The 12912-nt window shown below is 47.0% G+C and overlaps 1 protein-coding gene across 1 annotated transcript in view; it reads right to left on the bottom strand.

The window, feature by feature from the left end:
• Positions 1-12912, bottom strand: part of PDE4B (phosphodiesterase 4B) — a 176094-nt gene extending 163182 nt beyond the window's left edge. The window contains exon 1 of the mRNA XM_063166284.1: positions 12820-12912. The gene's annotated coding sequence lies outside the window, so the exon portion shown is untranslated. The remainder of the gene's footprint in view (positions 1-12819) is intronic.

Genomic DNA, 12912 nt, shown 5'->3' with positions numbered 1-12912 from the left:
ATATATTATTATTTAACATTATTATTGTTATAATATCAAATTTTAAATATACCAAACCCCAGAAAATTCAGCCATGCAGATTTTCCCCCTATAGATTTTTAGCCTGATTTTTTCTAAATTACACTTGATGTTCCCCTTGTGTTTTTATTGTCATCCCTAAGCTCTGCTGGGTCTCCCAGAAAATGGGAATGCTGTGGATCCATGGGATTATTATGGGATAAACTCTGCAGAAATAACGCAACCCTCACCTCCTGTCCCTCATTTACTCCCTCCCTTCCTAGACTCTCCCACATGTTGAATTTCAGAACCTTTTCTCCAAAAGAAAAGGTTTTAAAATCCTCAGATCTCCTTCCCCAGGAGTTTTTCTGGGCAAAGCCAAATTGCCAGAAAAGAAGGAAATTTCCCCTTTTTATTTCTGAATTTTATTTCAGAGCCAAGAGCAAAGCCACGCAATGACCCCTAGAACACCAAAACAGAACCAAGGCTACAAAGAGAGCACCTCATCCTCCAGAAGTCTTGGAAAATAGAGAATATTCCAAACCTTGCCCCTTTTTCCTGTTGGAAAAACCCACTAAGAATAATGGGGAAAGATGGAATCCAGAATTACAGCAGCAAATTCATTTTTAAGCTTTTAAATCCACTTTTTCAAGGTTCTCCAAGCTTGAAGTCCCTTGGGAACTCCACAAGAACACCAGAATTCCATGAAGGAATTCCTGGCCGAATCTCCAAACACCTCAACCCCAAAATTCCATATCAGAGCCAAAAATTGCCCTAAAATTCACTTTTTAATGCTTTTAAATCCCCTTTTTATGGGCTTTCCAAGCTCAACCCCCGGAGGGAACACCATAAGAACTTTAGAATTCCATCACAGAATTCCAGGCTGAAACCTCAAAGTCCTTCAACCAAAATTCCATCTTTGCAGGGCCAAAAATTGCCCCAAACCTCCATTTTTTAGGCTTTTAAATCCACTATTTTTAGGAGAACCCTGGAGAACCAAGGGAAAGCTGAGACCTGTAAGGAAGGGGCTTGGAGTAAATTGGAAAAATGAGCTTTAAGGTCTCTTCCAACCCAAATCACTCCAGGGTTCCCACCCAGAAAATGGGAGGTGAGGATCTGGGCTCTCCAGGATGGAGCATCCTGGTTTTCTGCCCAAAATAATCCAGCTTTTCTCACATCCCAGATTCCCAAACACAGCCATGGAACAGCAGCTAAAACCAACCCCAGGGCCTGAGGAAAAACTCTTTCCATGGCCAATTAGAACAAACACAAATCAATTATCCAGCTTTTCTGACCACGGACACGCACAAAATCCAAATAAAAAGGGAAAATGAGGATTTGTGCCACAGGAAATTCCTGCTGCTGTACTCTGTGTCCTCTCCTTCCCAGGAAAAGGATTCTGGAGCAGAGAAATTGCATTTTCCTCAATATTCATCCAAAACTGCCAAGCCTGGCACTGGGAATATTAAACAGGACACGACAGCACCGTGGTCAACTCCAAATCTGATTTATCCCAGGGTTTTTTCCATGTTAGCAATTTCCAGACTGAAATTTCTGTCTGGCCATCCAATAAAAAAAAGGAAATTAAGGCTACAGAAAAAGCATTTGGCATGCTGGAAATGCTCCCATGTTTTCCACCAGCCACTTCCATATTTTATTTCAGATATTTGAAGTGGCATCTTGGACAGCAGTAATCTATAACAGGAGATGAAAGGGGAAAAGCCTGATTTAGAGGGACATTTCAGCTCTCTTACTCCAGGATTTTTTCCTCAGAGCCAAAGCAGATGTTCCTGTTTCCTTAGACTGTGGTTGTTTTCTTTCCTTCTGGATCTGATATTTTGCTTCTTGGGCAAATATTTGCATTATTTCTGATGCCAGGCAGAATGATCAGCATTTTTTTTTTTTTTTAATGAAAAAGTGATTTAGCTCATTCTGCAATTTTCTCCCAAATGAGGTGCTCTGAAGTGAGGTGAAAGTGGCAATTCCAGCATTTTCTCCCAACTTCTCCTGGTAATTTCTTTCCCAGTTATCAAAAAGTCCTTTAATTACCAGGAGTGATCCTCTTGCTGAACATTTTGGGAAGTTTTTATCCAATTCCATCACTTCAAAGCCTGCAATTAACCCTGTTCAGTAACCCCTGCTCCCAAAATCCCAGCGCTTCCCCCAAGAAATTCTCATTTCCCAGGGACCAGCTCCGTGTCAGGGTCCTTGTGTGACACCATAAAAAAAAAAAAAATCTGCCTTTCCTGGTCAAATTATTCCATGCTGAGGTTGCAGAGGGAATTGAAAAAGTGGAAATTCCAAAATATTGGGATGTAGGAGGGTGCCAGGGTGATCCAAGAGGAATCCCAACCTGGATCCATCCAGCCTCATCAGGAAAACCCCAATTCTGTGATTGAAAATGGAAAAAGCTGCCAGAGGATGGGATTCCCTGGGATATTGGGAAGGAATTCCTGATTGGGAGGGTGGGGAGCGGCAGGGATGGGATTCCCAGAGAAGCTGCGGCTGCCCCTGGATCCCTGTGGAAATTTGAGGATTTTAAATTTCCCTTCCAACCCAAACCAGTCCTGAACTCTGGGATTTTGGAGGCTGAGGCCTTGAGGTACAAAAGAACCATTTCAAGCTAATCCAGGAGATTTTTCCACCCAAACTTGAGGCTACCTGGAAAAAACAGTATCTCAACAACATCCAAATACTTTCTTTTTGGGCAACCGGTGTTGCAAATATAAAAATACAACACAAAAATTCTCCAAGTCACAGGAATGACCCAACTTCTCCACGGGTTTTCCCATTTTAGTCTTAGGATGCATTTCCCTGGGACAAAAAAATGCAGATTAAGAAATCCCCACCCAGCTCCCTGGATTCCCAAAGCAGCTTCAGGAGAGGAGATTTACAGCTCTCATTTTTCGAGATTGCTGGAAAGCTAAAGGGCATTCTTGTATTCCTGGGGGGAAAACCATTAGGATTTAATTGCTACATGGATTACTTGGGGAGAGTTTTCCCAAGTTTTCCAGGATGACATGACATGCAGAGGGACAAGAGGGATGGGCTGAGCTGGTTTTCCTGCTCAGGGTGCGGAGGATCCTTGTCCATGGCCATTCCAGAGTCCCTGGGAAAGGGAAGCTCCAGCTCTCCCTCCGTGGGCTCCTGATCCCTTCCCCCAGAGCTGAGTCACTCGGATCATAAATTCCAACCTCACTTCCCAGTTACTATAACAACTTCATGGATTTCTTCTTGTTATTAATTACACTCAGCCCTAATCTGCTGCTCCAGGATCAGGCACTCCAGGAGAGCTTCCCCTCTCCCTTCTCCCTTCTCCCTTCCGAAGGTTTTTCATTCCCAACTCGCTCCCTCATTCAGGTGCTCCCCTCATGAATCTGCTTCCACTGAGATAAGGAAACGCTGATATTCCTCCCTTTGAAAACTCAGAATAGAAGGAAATGGGTTTTTTCCTCAAAACAAACAAGATGCCCAAAATAAAACTGCAAAATCTGGGCCCTCAGCTGTCTTCCTGCAGCAAATGTGGAGCAGGGAACAGCTTGGAATATAATCCAGCCCAGCACGGAGGGAATGAGCCCTCTGGAAGCAAAGCTGGGAGCAGAGCACAGGAGCAGCTGCAATCTGATTTACTGGGGCTGAATTCACATCCTCGGGGGCTGAACAGGAAACCTCTGCTGCTGGAAAAGGCAGGAGAAGGCAACAAACTCCAGGCCAATCCTGAGGTGTTGGAGCGAGCACAATGAGCCCCTTTTATTCTCCTCTGGATCAGCTTTGGAGCTGGAGAGCTGAAGGGACATCTCTACCCAAGAGAACAGAGATTTCCCTTTTCCTTCCCTTTCCCTTTCCCTTTCCCTTTCCCTTTCCCTTTCCCTTTCCCTTTCCCTTTCCCTTTCCCTTTCCCTTTCCCTTTCCCTTTCCCTTTCCTTCCCTTTCCCTCCATCATGGGATGGGATGGCATGGAGAAAATGGAAAGTTTTCTCAGCCTGGAGAGCAGGGAAGGGGAGCAGGAGGGGGAGCAGGGAGTAGGGAAAGAGGGCATTTCCTACTCCATTCCCACAGAATCACAGAATTCCAGACTGGTTTGGCTTGGGAAGGACCTTAAATCCCATCCCATCCCATCCCACCCCTGCCATGGCAGGGACACCTTCCACTGTCCCAGGCTGCTCCAACCTGGCCTGGGACATTTCCAGGGATGGGGCAGGCAAAGATTCTCTGGAAAAGCACCTCTTTACCCTCAGTAAGGAATTTCTTCCCTCCCACCTGAATTCCCTCAGCTTGGGAACAGCCTGTGCCTCCTCCCAAATGACTGCAGGTCTCCGATGGAAGTTTTGGCAGATCCCCTGAGAATTTACAAATGAAAATTCCAGTATCACTCGATCCGTTTATTTTTAGCAACGTGTCACCTGCTCGCTGAAAGAAGAAAGTCCCGCTCCAAATGCCAGCCCAAAAGCATGGAAAGCACTGAGAGCAGCACTCCCTGCAACTGGAGGGGCTCAGGAATGAAGCACGAGGGGCTCAGGGATGAATGAAGCATGAGGGGCTCAGCAATGAAGCACGAAGGGCTCAGGAATGAAGCATGAAGGGCTCAGCAATGAAGCACGAAGGGCTCAGGAATGAAGCATGAGGGGCTCAGGGATGAATGGAGCATGAGGGGCTCAGCAATGAAGCATGAGGGGCTCAGCAATGAAGCACGAGGGGCTCAGGAAGGAATGAAGCACGAGGGGCTCAGCAATGAAGCACGAGGGGCTCAGGAAGGAATGAAGCACGAGGGGCTCAGCAATGAAGCACGAGGGGCTCAGGAAGGAATGAAGCACGAGGGGCTCAGGAATGAAGCACGAAGGGCTCAGCAATGAATGAAGCACGAGGGGCTCAGGGATGAATGAAGCATGAGGGGCTCAGGAATGCAGCATTCCTGCTCCCTTCCCCACCGAATTCCCCAGGTTCAGGCGTGCAATGCAGAGCTGAACTCATCTGCAGAGCCACCAAAACACAGGATCGTTTTAAGCCCCCAGCCAGATGGAGAACACTCCTTCCCCTCCTCTGCAGGAAAAGGGAAGAGCATCCCAGCCCACAGAATCCCAGCAGGGAAAGAAGCCCTCTCCAGATATTTTCTGCTTTTAAAACTCATGGAAATGATGGTTTGATTCTATTTCCAGCGTGAAAACCCGCGCTGCTTTAGTCACCAAGTCACGGATAAACACAGGGGAACATTTTTGTGCTGCCTTCGATTTTTTCCATCTCAAATGACAAATTTCCATGAATTCCATCGCTCTGATTAAAGGGCAGTTGTTACACACCTACAGATACCCTTTAAAAACCCACCAGTGCAACCACAATTCCAAAAAAAATTTATGGAAGTGTGGATCTGAAATCCAAACCAGAGCAGCTGCAGGGTTCCCAGCATCAATCCAGGCTTGCTCCCAAGGGCACAATATCAATAATAAAAACCAAAATAGCTTTGGTTTGCTGCAAAGTTAAATAAAATCTGGTTTATCCAACTAAAATTGTAGGAATCACTCTACTGGCAGCACCAAACTGGTGCTGGATCCATGAGACAACCCAGGATGGACCAAAAAAAGGAATAATTCAACAACTCTGATGAGTAAAATGGGAAAAGGAACAGCCAGGAATAGCCAAGAATATTCCAACTTGATCATACAGTGAATTATGGGAAGGGAAAAGGGAATTTTGGGGGATTGGCTGCCATTCCATGACAGGAATTCTCCTGCTTGCTCCTGTTTTATGAACAAACAACCCCCAAAATGCCGCCTCAATTTCTCCAGCAAAATCCACACCAGGAACACCTCAGGCCATGGAAAAATCCAATATTAAATTCAGGAAAACTCACTGAAACTTCTTAAAAGTCAGGAAGAGTCTGCTCAGAGCTAAATCATTATTTTTTAATCATAAAGCATCTCTGGTTTTCCACAAGTCTAAATAAATCCCTTCTCCTGTGCTCAGGAAATTCTTCCTGAATTTTCCTACACAGTCCTGACTCAAGGAATTAATTACAATTATTTCACATGACTGGAGTCTTGCACTAAATATTTTTATGCTGAGAGCGGGTGATTAGGAAACAAGGAAAGATGACAAAAATGTGTTTTCCTACTTCCTTTCAGTGCCTGTGACTGGATTATTTCCCCCTTTTTTAAAACTAACTGGATTTCTGGGAATACAGCTCCAGAAGGAAATGAAGAATGAGGTGAAATAAATGTTTATTTTTATAGTTCTTCTGCCTGACTTCATTTGAACACTGCCTTATTCTTGCTTTTCTGGGAAAAAGGCATGGAAAACTTTCCTTTTTTTATGGAATTGATTCATCAGTGACCCACAAGATGGGAAAAACCCCACAATGTTCCCGTGGCTCCTGCAGGAATAAGGAAAATAGGAAAACTACAGCGCCAGTTCTCCCCCAGAACTGGACACACACCAATAACACCTCAAACAATGGAAGCACAGGCAGAGATTTCATGGATTCCTCAGGACAGTGCAGGGAAAGGGGCTTGGAATTGGAATTTGGGGTTAGAATTCCAGGAAGGAAATGCAGAATTGAGAACTGAATGCAGAGGAAAGAAAGAAGGCAAAGAAAAAGCCACAAAAACCAACAGAGGAATATTCCCTTGTCCCAGCCTGGGAGGAAGCAGAGGGAAAGGGCATCCCAACAATTCTTCTGGATGAACAGTAAGAGTTATAGCAGGGGAGACACCTCTCCTGGAATTCCAACTGGGAAAGAAGCCCTCTCCAGATATTTTCTGCTTTAAAAAAATCATGGAAATGATGGTTTGATTCTATTTCCAGCGTGAAAACCCGCGCTGCTTTAGTCCCCAAGTCACAGATAAACACAGGGGGACATTTCTTGCCATGAGGAGCCTCTTTTGGAATTGTGTCCACGAATCCCACGGAATCCCTGGGGTCAGCAGGATGCAGGAACCCCAGAGCTGCTGTCCTCCTGCCCTTCCTGGAGAGGCCTCTCTCTCTCCAAGGACCATCTGGACAAACTTCCTGCTCTTCCTGGCATCCCAAAAGATCCACACAGAGCTTTTCCCGGAGGGAAGAGCAGCACCCCTGGAAGGAGCAGCGCTGGGAACCCAAGCTCTCCAAAGAACATCACACATGCTGCTCTGCTCCTGCCCAAGCTCACTCCTCCTGCAGCCCACAGGATAACAGGAAATTTCCAATATTCCTTGGGTAACCAACAGGGAAAGCTGAGGGGAAAATCCCAACGGGGAATCCCAGAGGCACAGCAGGTTTTAATGGAAACTGGGTCTGAACTCCAGCTCCTCTCCAATCCAAAGGGGTTTTGCCCTCTCGGCTCCAGCAGCTCCCCACAGCCCCCAGCAGCCATTCCCAGGTGGAACATGGAGAATCCTGGGCTGTTCCAGGGGCACTTTTCCAGCATTAAACGGGATGTTTTTCCCTCCAGGCAGGAGTGGGTTCAGCCCTGGCACCACAGGCCCTGGGAGGTTCCTGATCAGTATTCCTGAGCATGCTGGGCATCCCGAGGATCTGCTGCTCCTGGAGCAGAACCCCATCAAACAGAGCAGCCTGGCCCCGAAGGTTTCCATATGTCTCACACTGACTTTCTCCTCAAGAGCTCTTGTGCTGCTGGATCATTTTCTGTTCTCATTTGAGCTGCTGCTTTCAGAAACAGGGACTCCTGAGGATTCCTCCTTTTGGATTCCTCTCCTCCCCAAGTTCCTGCTCCCACTATTTATAAGCACCCTTGCAAGTGTCCCTGCTGCAAGGAGCTCCTCTCCACATTTATCCCCCACATTTCCCAGGAGCTCTGGCAATCCCAGGTTCTCTGTGCTGTTTATTCCAGTGGGATCCTGGCTGTGCCTTCCTCGAGCAATTGCTGAATTACAAAAGCGTGAATGGGACAAAAATCAATGGCAAGAATTTATTTTTCCATCTGAGCGCAGCCCTAATCCTTCCCCAAAGCTCAGGAGGGATTTATCCCTCAGTGCCCATCCTGCAGACAGCAAATATTCAACCCAGATCCATGGGAGTGACTCAGAAGCTGAGCTTTGTTTAGCAGCAACAAGGTTAGAGAAGGTTCTCCTCCATTGGGGGAAAATTCTCCCTTTTTTTCCTTTACATTTCAGATTTTAGACACCAAAGCCAATTCCTGCACATCAGTGAGAAAACTCCAAGTCTCAGATTCCTTCTGAGCTCCAGGCTGTGCCTTTATTTGCCTTAGCTCCCAGAAGAAACACAATTCCTTGGATGTGCCAGAGGCACCTGAGCTCACAGAGGAGCCCAGGCAGAAACAAAACTGAAAACTTGGTGCTTATTTACTCAAGCAAAGGGGCAACTTCTTGTTTCCAGGTTCAGCAGCACTGACATAAAAGCACACCATCCAAAAGAATGGCGAGGAGCAAATCCTCTGGCAGCTCCACTCAGCTTCCCTGTGCCAAAAACACCCAGGGATTGCTGTCCCCACAGCAGGCAGAGATTCCCTGTGCATTCAGGAGAGCTCAGGGGAGTTCTCTGGCTTACAAACCCCCCTGGCAGCAGTGTGTTCGCTGTCCCCTGTCTGCTGTGCTTCCCTGCCCCTCCGGAGTCTCCAAGGCTGGATTGTTCCCTTGGGTTTATTTTAGCTGACCTCTCTTTCCCCTCTTCTCCCTTCCCACACCCTGGCGTGCAGCACAGCGAGCTCTGCCTGCTGTTCCACAAGGTCTGCCCTGAACTGTGAAAATAAAATAAAATCCCTTCATTGCCAACACTCCGTGTGCTGCTTCCTGCAGGCCAGGAGGGCCGGGCCGAGGAAGGGAGCAGCACCTGGAGCAGACTTTTGTGTGTTCTCTGTGTCCCCTGGTCCTGAGCTGTCCCCAACACCTCCTGCACGGGAGGCAAAGCCTGTGCCAGCATCAGCAGCTGCTCCCACCAAATCTGCTGCCAAAACCAGGTCAGACGTGGGGTATTATCCCCCAGCAAATTAATTAGAGAGCAAACGAGGCTGAGTTAACTCTCCAGCAGCTCAGCGGAACGCTCTCGACAGCTGGCTGCAAAGGAATGTTCCAAATACTCCTCAGAAACGCCACCCCAGTCTGCACCCACGGGAGCAGAGCAGAACACAGAGCCTCTGGGGAGGGTTCCCACGGGGGGCAGAAAAACCCACCAGTCAGAGAGGGCTTTGCCACAAATCAATTCCCTTCCAGGACACTCTGAAAAATGAGGGGACATCGGTGTCTCAACTGGGGTTTCTGCTGCTTTTCTGTCACCAGAAATACACCTCCCTTATCCCCTGAAATACTGGCATCTCCTCGCTCCTCCTGCAGCCCACAGGACAACGGCAATGCTGTGATATCCTTGGGTAAGGAAAGCTGAGGGGAAAATCCCAATGGGGAATCCCAGAGGCACAGCAGGTTTCCATGGAAAACTGGGTCTGAACTCCAGCTCACCTCCAATCCAAAGGGGTTTTGCCCACTTGGCTCCAGCCCCCACAGTTCAAAGACCATAATTCAGCATTTTCAGTGTTCAGGCCTGAAGTTTTATAATTTGCTCTATAAAATATCTCATTCTATGCAATATCTTTGCTCCACACTGTCCCAATTCCCAGCCTGTATTTTCAGCACCACCAAGATTGTCCTTAATTTCTCCCAGGCCCTGGATCTGCCTTGGTTCCAATTCATTCCCATCAGTAAAAATATCCACAACCCTCTTTGCTTCCAGAGAGGAGAGAAATTCAGGAAAGAAAATGGATGGAGGAAAGGAAAGAATCCCACAATCCACACATGGTCAGACAGAAAAGGGAGAAACAAAGACCAAAAAAAAGGGAATTTTCTGGATTTTCCTCCCCTGAGTTCTCTATAAACAAAGTGTATCCTTAAGTGGCCAAACACGAGGAAAAGCCGAAGTCAGGGTGCACAAAATGACATTTTTTAAGCACCTGAATAAGCAGGGATTTAACCCAGCCTCATCCTCTAATCTATTTTCTCATCACTGCCAGCAGTGCCAGATGCTGCAGCAGAAAGTGCAGGAATTCCACTGGAGGCAGACAGGGAATAATCTGCTCTCCCAGGAAGTTCCCTCTTATCTCTCAGCCTGCTTTAAAATACAAAGGATAAACCACTTTATCTTTTCTTTATTGTTCTCTAAAATTGTCTTTTTCCATCTGCAAAGTTTCTCAAGACTCCTGGAGACTTCTGAGATTGGCAGGAATTATTTTGCCATGGTTTCTGCTCCAAGAACGCTCTGGCAAACGGACCCTTGGTCCAATTAGACATCTAATGAAAAATTAAGTTAAAAATTAAATTCAAAGGCTTGGATTTTTCAATTTTCCTGCATAACCAAGAGAAAAGTTCTTAATTGACTTTCTCTGTACCATTTGTCAATCTCTTTCTAAGATTTTAACTTGAATAATGGATATATCCCTGAATTATTTGGGACATGAAGGGCTCACAGACGAATGGAACACTCAGAGATGTAACAAGCACAGCCAGGCTTCCCCTGCATGTTTTAGCACAACAGGATGGTATCAATTTGTTCATTTTTTGTACAAACAAGCTTGAAGCTGAGAGCTGTTTCCATAATTAGAGAAATTCAGCTGAAATTCACCTACCCCAGCTCAAGCATCCCCTGCATCGCCTGAAACCAAAACACTGCAGCAGCAAGGAGCCCAAAGAGAAACTGATAAATTCTTTTCATTCTCTAAAGTGAAGGAAAACGGGGAAAAAAACCCCACAGAGTGAGTAATAAATAACATCAGGTTAAAATCTTTTCCTTCAAAGCAATATTTCACATAAATATCCACTCACCTGTTTGCAACAGGCATCAAGTTTAAGGGAGTTTTTTCACCTCATTATTTGTCCTACACCTTCCCAATGTTTTCTTTTTTGGTTTCTTTTTTTTTTTTCCATCTGCCAAGGCTGTATTTATCCCACTGCTGTAATTATCCAATTTTATTTGCTCAGGGAAGCACATAAAGACTGAAAATTGGAAAGACAGGCACTTAATTTAAAGGAATAAAGGTGCTCCCAAGCACTGTTTTGTCACTATTTTTCCCAAATGTTTAAAACTTTCCCCATTTCTGCAGGACAGCTCCACGTGGATCACCCCAAGGACAGGATTTTTGGATAAAACAAACCATTCCAATTAAAAGCTGCCATTTTAGGCAGGATTTTCCAGCTCTATCTGTGGCTATCCATTTCAAATATGGAAATTCCAGGGATTTGGTTGGAATGACTCTTTAAAGGAGCCCTGTGTTCCCAGAGACGATTACTCAGCTAATCTGGGTTAAGCTTCCTGATGGATAAATCAGGATTTGAATGCTGAATAAGGAGAGGTTTCCATGTGACATGGGAAGAGCTGGGAAGTAAATACAGAAGTGGTGGAGAAAAAACCTGAATATGTTTTTGGAAAAAAACAGCCAAAAAGGCTCAATATCATCCTTTACTCTAGCTTCACATTAAAGCATTGCACTAAAACTTATTTCCTGGAATCTAAAATGTCCAAAACCGAGAATAAAGTAGGATACAGCTGTACTTGGAGCACCTGAGCAGGCACAAGGAAACACTAAAATAGATGAGATGACAAGAGAAACAGAGAATTCCAGTGAATAATCTGCTGGGAAAAGCACTTGTTGTGCTAACAAGCTTTTATTCCAGATGATTTATAGATCACAGATTTGTTCAGAACCTTTTTAACCATCAGCTCCCTCTCTGGAGCTGATAATGAGGGACACTACAAATGAGCATCTCTCTCACAGTGGCCTAAAAAAGTTCCCTGTTCCACTGGATTTATGACCTGCAAATGCAATTATTCAGCTTATTCACTGCAGCTTCTTATGGACACCAGGAGTCCAGAGGAAAAAAACAAAAGGCAGTGCATGGATTCTGCTGGGAAGAGTCTCACACAAGAGAGATCCACCGGGAATTCTCTCTTCAGTGGAGGATCTCTTGGGATGTCTCCTGTAGCAACAGATACTGAGCATCACACAAAACAACTCAGCGCCCTCATGGCTCCATCCCAGCCCCAGAGACCACAGCGAACACCTCTTTCCTCAGCAGAACTGATTTATGACTCACCGACCTCCACCCGAGGAGGGCAAAAAGCTCCTCTCTGTGGAGCCACACCGAGGGAACAACTCCCAGATCCTCTCTGAACTCGCAACTCCCACCAGGCTCCGAACTGGGAAAAGGAGGCTCAGGAAAAACAAACTGACTCAAAGCACATGGCAGGGAAATGATGCAGAGGAAATGTCTCCGGCAGAGGAGCATCGGCAGGGCTCATCCCAGCCGGAGCGCCGGGGATCCAGGCTGCAGAGCGCTGCTCAGGCTCTGCGATGGGCATGGCAGGGAAGGGGAGCCCGGCAGGGCAGCCCCGGCCCACGGCGCTGGGAAGGCGCAAATCCCAAAGGGGATTTAGGGATTTGCTCCAGGGAACACCGTGGCCAGCATCAAATGAGCCACTCCGACAGAAATTCGAGGCGGAAAGAACACAGGGAGAAATAGAAGGGAAATTAACATACACATAGAATACCTAGAAGGTGCAGAGGGCGCAGAAATAAAGTAATTTTAAAAACCAATTAAAGTGTACGTCCGCTCTCTGGCAAACCGCAACCCTCGTTTGTTTGGGGTTTTTTTCCTCTTAATGCCATGTGGTTCCCCACCACAAAACTTAAGTGGGGCCAGGCAAACACCCCACAAGCGGCTCGGTCCCTGGGCTCTATGGGGCACGGAGCGGGACCCGCCGGGACCCCCTCACGGCAGGGCCGGGCCGGGCCGGGCAGGGTCCCCTCACAGCCCGGGGCCGCCTCAGCCCCAGCCCCGGCCCCGGCCCCGGGCGGCGGCCGCGGCCCCACGGGCGGGCAGCGCTTACCTTCGGCGGCGGCGGCGGCTCCGGGGGCTGCCCGCAGGTTCTCCTCCGGTTCTCCTCCGGTTCTCCTCACGCTCCCCTCAGGTTTCCGCCCTC

Source organism: Melospiza melodia, chromosome 11 (assembly GCF_035770615.1).
Source record: "Melospiza melodia melodia isolate bMelMel2 chromosome 11, bMelMel2.pri, whole genome shotgun sequence".
Lineage (NCBI taxonomy): Eukaryota > Metazoa > Chordata > Aves > Passeriformes > Passerellidae > Melospiza > Melospiza melodia.
The sequence above is the reverse complement of the archived record's forward strand: the minus strand, read 5'-3'. Positions and strand labels throughout refer to the sequence as shown.